The sequence below is a fragment of the Setaria italica genome, chromosome V (assembly GCF_000263155.2).
Source record: "Setaria italica strain Yugu1 chromosome V, Setaria_italica_v2.0, whole genome shotgun sequence".
Classification (NCBI taxonomy): Eukaryota; Viridiplantae; Streptophyta; class Magnoliopsida; order Poales; family Poaceae; genus Setaria; species Setaria italica.
Window position 1 is genome coordinate 25,084,515 of NC_028454.1, and position 8,339 is coordinate 25,092,853.

Here is an 8,339-nt window from a genome sequence, read left to right on the forward strand (position 1 = left end):
TCCTTCGTACTACAACAAGTATTCCAGCCAACAGTGCCACAGATGCCACCACCACCACCGCCACCACCACCACCGCCACCACCACAACTAACACATCCCTCAGTGTTCACACCAACTTGGACGAAGAGCACATCGGTGCCAGGATATGATCCTATCAACTACCATCTACCAGCAAAGCCAAAAACTGAAGCTCAACCTTCAAGTCACGAAGGACCCTCAGAACAAGGGGCAGTCCACACAAGCAAGAAATAAAGGCAAGAATATTATCGAGGGGTAAATCATATCTGTTCAAGAAAGTATTTCCATTTGCAGTGGTCACACGTACCAAACTCTTTCACAACAGCAGATGTTAGGTTGTAGCATTAACCAAACTCTTTCACAACAGCAGATGTTAGGCTGTAGCATTATCCCTACAATAACCCCCTCATCATTAGAGCGAACATCGGGAAAACACAGCATACTTCTTTAGAAATGATGTGGGTCGGATACTCGTAGACAACAGCAGCTCAGCAGACATCCTGACATGGAAGTTTTTCACAAATATGAAGTTCACAAAACAGGACTTGCAGAAAGCAGATGATCCTTTTTATGGCTTCGGAAACAAAAGAATCAAAGCGCTCGGCAAAATCAACGTCAATGTTACCTTCGGAGAACGTTAGTGTTTAGACCTGGCAACCTACCGAGGAGGGAGGCCAAGGTAGTGTTTTGGTTGATGGGGCTTGTCGAGATTAGGAACTCGAAGGTAAACGCAGACACACAATTTAGATAGGTTCGGGCCGCTAAATAGCATAATACCCTACATTCTGTGTGTTGGTTGGATTGAATGCTTTGGAGGGGGGTTCCTGCCTCGCCTTATATAGTCGGGGGTAGGGTTACAGGTCGGTTGATTACAAGAAAACTAGTTGAATACGACTAGAGGAGTTCTACTCTTATTACAACGAATACTTTCCTAATCCTCGACTACTTCCTATCTTTCCATGTAGATCACGCCGTCCTACGTCATGGTCTCCATGTCAGATGTGTCTCATTATCCAGCCCCATATTTGGGACTATCCAAACCTTATGGTGGGCTCATAGATGTATGTACGACAAGCTCCCGAGTACTTTTTAGCCGAAAGTAGCACAACCGAGTACTTTTGAAATCTCCATCGACTACTCTTGATACTCTTCGAGTACTTTGTCTGGTTGGATCTTCAAAGGTGCCCAAAACTACCATGAGGCTAGAATGTGCTCATGTCTCATTAAACTTGACTTTGTAACCTTCATCCTTGAATTTTTGTGGAAGTTGTTGGTATTTATTAATGTTTATGAATAAATCCGCAAGCACACGGATATATTGTTGTAGCATTTCATCCGGAGAGTATTCAGGGTATCGTTATTTATATTTTTTCCAAAGGATGGTATGGTGTAAAAGAGTTTATCGGATACATAACTTGGACAATATGCTCAAGAGATAGACTAAAGACTCATACAGGGGTAAGCCATGATAAATAGTTGAGGGTAATGTGACACACACACGTAGCCAATCTCAAGGATAAATAAAGAATAAATAAATAAAAGAATAGGCCTAAGGTTAGTAGGAGCAAAGCATACAAGAGAGGTCCTAGTATCTATTTATAATAGCAAAGGTCATACAAGCATATGATTAGCGGTAAACCTATGCATACTGTATACGGGAAGAATACCCGGCCTTGGTTTGCCTATGCAAGATATCTTTCAGAACTCCTACACCATACCCGAACGTGGGGGACAACGAAGGATGGACAGGGCTGTCACCACCTGCAGCCTACCCCTCAAACCGTGGGGCACAGTCATATTCGATGGATCCTACGATGCCTGGGCACCAAGGCCACGCACGTGATCACTAGTCTAGCCCCTCTGGAACCCCGATCAAGATGATCGATAGGCATAGAGCTAGAGCAAGGCTCAGGGCACACCAAATCGATACGATACGATAAATCTAGACTAAGCATATAAGTATAACTATGTGAATCACAAGATATGGCATAGTATACTACCAAGATAGTATAAATACCAAACTCTGTATAAATACGATACTGACAAGTCGAGTACAAGGCCATACTATGATAGCCCTAGTAATTAAGTAACTAAATAAGGGAATCATCGAAGTGATTAAGAAACTAAATCAAAGAATCAACAAAGGGATTAATCAATAAGTTATAGCTAACTCTAAATTGCTAAGAGTAAGATCCAAAAATACCTCAAATTTTGCCAAGTCCTAAAACTCCTTCATGTTCGTGATCACTTGTGAAGCCAATAAGAATAAATTTTATATAAGAACTTAAATTTTGGCCAATATACAAGTGGTATCCCTTTTCAAATGGAACCCTTCCACTCATAATACTTCCTCTAATTCTAAGCAAAGAGTATTTCAAAATCGAGTAGACGATCGGTCAAATTTTAAATCCAATTCAAAAATAGCTTTGACCGGCGTCACACCAAAGATCCCACCATCCAAATTCCAAGCCCATCAAGTTTCTCATATGTGGCCTTTATGAAACTTATAGCACATACCTTGTTCTCAAACTTTCACTTTTGGAAATTCAACCGTCTAGTTCGGACTTAGTGAAAAAGCACGCATTAAACACGACACCTTTGCACGTCATGCATCTAAACATCCTTATGCATTGTGGAGCATCATGAACATCTTTGTGCATCATTGAACCTCATGAGCATCTCTTGTGCATAAATGAACATTGTAACCATGTATTGTTAAGTGCCCAAACATTTGTTATTTATTGTTGAAAAACCAAATTTGTGAAGGAACCCCAATTTCTTCCATACCACTGTGCCTTCAAATATTTTATTCAAATACTAGATACCATTTAGTGATTTTATAATATTTTTACCAAATTTTTCATAGATGTTTTCTTGTGCCAAAAATTTATTTAAAATTTAATTTTAGCGGTTTTGTTTTGTTGATTGCGTGCAAACCATAGCAGATTTTGTGTTGATTCTTGTGGCATTGGATGCTTAGTGATTTTATCTTTCCAACGAGTACTTTTGTGAAATTTTTGGACACTTGTAGCTAGGTTGTTTAAGGGGACAAAGTTGGCACGTTGTATTTTCTTCGCGGGCCCACACGTCAACACCTTCTTCCACCTCCCTCCTTTGCCTCGGCGCCAGATGGCTGGCACGGCACCCAAAGATCACCGGTTGGCCCTCCCTTAGTGCTTGCAGGGCTCCTCCTCCGCCCATAGGCAACCCATGCATCCGCCCATGTGCTCTCTTGCCTCCCACGCTTCCTCCTCGCACTCCATTGGCCAGAGCTCCACCGAACGGGCATAGCTGCCACCAGGCACAAGAACTCCGACGACCGCCCCTTCCCACCAATGCCCGTGCCCGGTGCTGTGTCACCTCACCTATTCTTATCCTCACCCCGCTTATAAAATCTGAGAACTGGCCTCCCCCAAACTCGCACCACCTCCTGCTCCTCAAACCGAGCTTTTCCCCACCATAGCCATGGCCGACCGAGCTTCAATCGCCGGTCGATTCCTCCCAACTCTGGCCCTCTCCCTTCGATTCCTCTCGCCTAGATATGCGCCACTCCCACAGCTCCACTCTCAGCCTCTTCTCGTCACTCGCCGTCCACGGAATCGACGGGAATCTAAGTTCCCCGAAACTTCCAGGAACTTTTCACCCGCCACCACTGCCTCTCGATGGTGCCCCATGCCCCAGCCCTCCTCGACACCAACCAACGCCTCAAATGGGACCTAGGTGAACTCCTAATCGTGATGCTCGCATTTGTTTCCCCTGTTCCTTGAGTTTCAGCGCTCGTTTCCGGCCATGCCACCGACCGCATGCCGTTGTCCGTGGAGCCCCTGTGCGCCGCCCCCTTTCTCCCCACCTGCGCTGCTCCAGGGAGTCCCCTAGCCGTGGGCAATGCGCTGCTGCCTCTCCCTGCAGCCCCGCTACCTTCTCCCCCCTGTCCCTGGCCAGCCCCAAGTGCCGTGCATGCCTGCCGTGCCTCTCTGTTGCCTGTGTGCGTGATCTGTCAAGAGGTGGGAGAAGGGTCTAGTTGCAAGGAAGAAAAGAGCTTCAGGGGGTTATGCATAAAAGGGTTGGTTTTATGTTTGAAGGTGGAATCTGTCCAGGGGCTAGAGCATAAAATGCAGGGGTTAGAGTGTTAAGAGAAGGGCAGATCCATGAGGGGAAAATGTTTGCTATGGGGTAGCTTGCAAATAGTTTCGGACTGGTTTTAAAATGACTAGTTTTAAAATGTTGACAACTTTGAAAATGCATAGAAACTAGTAGAAAAATGCTAAAAATGTGATTCTTGTTTTGTTGGATTGCTTGTGAAGTCTAGTTTATTTTAGAGTTGAGTATGTGCATGTTTCTATTTTATGTTTTGTGCTATGATTTGTTTGGTGTGAGAGACATTAAATGCTTCAGAAATCATATAGTGCACTAAAAATTGTAAACCCACTTTTGTTAGCTTCCTTGTAACATGCATGTTTTAGATATATAACTTGTGTTAGTAGAATTCTTGTTGTTCCTACTGTTTTAGATTTAAATATTTGCTTGCTATGTTAATATTGCTGATTGCATGATAAATAGTGAAAAATTGTTAAAATGATGAAACCACTTCTATTAGCACTTGTGTTCCATCTAGAAGCTAGGAAAAATGATGTTGCTACTGATATGGTTGATTTACAAACCTTTTTAGGTTTAATATTCTTAATGGTAGTTTATCTTGTTTAATCTATAAATCCACATTAAAAATTGATTTTAATATGAATCCAACTCTCCTAACTTTGCAATGTCATCTCCTGTTAGTGCCATTTATTGCATAGATGTTTCTCAATAAATGTTTTAATCATGCCCTTCATGCTTGCTTTTGACTTATGGTGCAAAGTAGCTTCTCTCATTGTGCTTGTGTGAGTTGTATTGCCTTTAGCTAGATTGTGTTGTTAACAATTGATTGCATGCTTATTTAGTTTATCGTGCAATTAGTTTATCTCTTCATTAGTGCATATTTGGTTTGGTTGATAGCTAGATTCAGTAGCTCTTGAATTTGTTTGTAGCTTTGTTATGCTTGGTCTTGAAGTGGTGGTTTACTTTTTCCTACAAAGCTCGTAGCCATATCTAATTTAGTGTGTGCTTAGCTAATTGTGGAACCAAATCCCAATTTTGTTTTTATTCTTGTCCTATCTTTTAAAAATAATGCCAACCATGTTATCTTAGGGTTTTCTTTGGTAATCAGTTTGTGCTCGTTTCTAACATATAGATCTTTGTTGTTGTTTGGTTCCTGATTTCGTACAAAGTGGTTTCTTTCGTCGTTCTCGTGTGATTCGTATTGTTGTTAGAAAAGTTGTTTCGTTACTCATTGATTTCTTACTGTTTCTTTTATCATTCCATGAATTCATGAGCATTTTCACTCATAGCATCATCTCTAATGAATGTACACATTTCATTATTTTAGAGAGCAATTTGCCGGAGAACGTGACCTTGAACCCTTGAGCCGAGGCTAGCATGAAAGTTGAGTTTGAGCCCGAAGAAAACCAAAGCAAGCCGCTAAGCATGTTTGTTGCCTCCTACTTTTAAAGTGAAATTGTTGCTATGGGTTGCTGTGGGTGATAATAACTTAATCTTGCAATTACTTAGTCATGCTTAGTCATAAAATTATCACTTAGTAAAAGAAACGGTCATAGGTTAATCAACACCTTTACTAATAAGGTTCTTTATGTTGTTTAAAAATTCAGTAATAGGATAACTTTCCAAATAAGTGTTAAGCAACCCTAAAATGACCCATCCTTCTTTTGTGAAGTTTAAATGATTTAAACTTTAGATGTGTACACAATCACCATCAAAGTCAAGCCCAAGTTTTTAATCACAACACACCTTACTTTACAAGAAAATAAATGGTTATAACCTTGTCTAAGTGAATGTGGTCCCAAAATACACCTTACGCTTGTACAATAATTAATGAGATAAAACCTACACATAAAAGCATGTAACTAAAATCATGCATTTGCATCTCTTGTAGAGCTAACCTCACAAATGGAACGTACGAGCTTAGCCCAGAACACAAAGCAGGAGGGTGCCTGCTGAGCTGAATGTAATCAAGGCAAATCAAGGCCCAAACCAAGTTCGGAAGAGCCCAAGGTTGAGTTAGGGCAAGAAGGCAAGCCCGGAGCATAACCCAGTTTTCTAAATTTATGCACTACTTATGTTACTTATGTTTTTGCATTTAAGTTTATAGGCGTTGCTTGAAACCTTAGTTGCATGATCCTAGGAACCTATTGTTGGGATACGAGGTAGGCTACACTAGCGCAAATCAAAATTTTCTACCGCGTAAACCAGGAAAACTGTCGCATAAGGATCACGGGATTACCACTCGATGCACTGATGCGAAAGATGTAGATTTGCGTCGATGCAGCGAAGTCGGTCAGCGTAGTCGAACATAGTCGATCACGTCGACGTCCAGCAGCTCCTCAGCAGCTCGTCCATGTGCAGCAAGATCGCCCTCGTGCCGCGGCTCGTCGTCGGCTCGTCGTGGCTCGTCGGCAGCTCGTCGGTGGCTCGTCCAAGTGCTGCAGGCGCAACACCTCCAAGGTATCCACACGTGCAGGGAGGAAGCGTCGCAAGCCGGACTACTAGATCCACGAGTTGCAACAGGCGAGGGCGTGGGAGGCGCGGCAGATGTGTTTTGCCAAAAAGGTGTAAACCCTAGGGCGCCCCACCCCTCTATTTATAGAGGTTCCTGATGGGCCTCTGGTTCTGAGGGACATTAGTACTTCTAAACCTAATCCAACTCGGATCACATCTGAATTGGGCTTCCAGCCCCTTAAGTGTGTGACCCTATGGGTTTGGATACGTATAGATATGGCCCGAGTACTCCTACTCGGCCCAATAGTCGGTAGCGGCCTCTAGCAAGACGTGCCAACTCCTATACGCACACGAAGATCATATCAGATGAACCGTCACAACATTATGTACATGCTATTCCCTTTGCCTCACGATATTTGGTCTAGCTCCAAGCCGACCACTCTTTCTCGATCCTATGATTTGGAATCCCTTTGTAGGTTAACTCTTAACCATACGTAGCATGGCCATGCATTTTCGGATCCGATCACTCGAGGGGCCTAGAGATATCACTCTCAATCAGAGAGGGGCAAATCCCATCTTGATTGACCATGTCTCACAGCATGCTTCCTGACAAACCCGAAAGCTACCTTTATAACTACCCTATTACAGTGTAGCATTTGATAGCCCCTAAGTGAGTCGATTCACATCTCGAGTACATGCGACAATCTCAGGTCTAAGGATAAAGCGTACTTGTTGTGTAAAGCGAGAACTACTTCTCGTGTTGGGTCAGTCCTAGCACATGTCTCCACATGTGCCCACATTATTAGTTTAACATCTCCATGTCCATGACTTGTGAAACATAGTCATCAACTAATACATGTGCTAGTCTAATATTCATGTGTGTCCTCACATGAACTCCAGCTAGGGACAACTTTAGAATAACCATACAAGGAAAGAGTTTCACATACAATTCTCATAATTGCAAATCAATTCAAGTAGCCTTTAATGGATATTCAATGAACACAATATATAAAATATGGATACAAATGTAATATCATCATCTCTATGATTGCCTCTAGGGCATACCTCCAACAGTCTCCCAGTTGCACAAGAGTCAATCTAGAAGGTATCTAATACCCATAGCTCTTACATGCGCATCATGCTTAGCCTGCGGGAGTGGTTTTGTCAACGGATCAGAAATGTTTAGATCCGTGTGTATTTTGCATATCTTGATCTCACCCCGGTTAACGAAGTCTTGAATGAGATGAAATCGCCGCATCACATGTTTGTTCTTCTGGTATTCCTTGGCTCCTTTGCTTGCATAATTGCCCCCATTGTTATCACAGTAGAGATTCAATGGGCTGGACGCATTCGGGAACACACCAAGCTCAATAAGGAAATTCCTTATCCAAACACCCTCCTTCACGGCTTCCGAAGCCGCGATGTACTCGGTTTCTGTCATAGAATCGGCCACCGTCTCCTGCTTGGAACTTTTCCAACTAACAACACCACTATTTAGCATGAACACAAATCCTGATTGTGACTTTGAATCATCTCTGTCGGTTTGGAAGCTAGCATCGGTGTAACCTGTTACAACGAGCTCCTCCTTATCTCCATAGACGAGGAACATATCTTTAGTCCTTCTCAAGTACTTAAGAATGTTTTTCACCGCTGTCCAGTGACTCTCACCAGGATCAGACTGGTGTCTGCTTGTCATACTTAGCACATATGAAACATCTGGGCGAGTACTTATCATTGCATACATGATAGATCCAATAGCCGAAGCATAT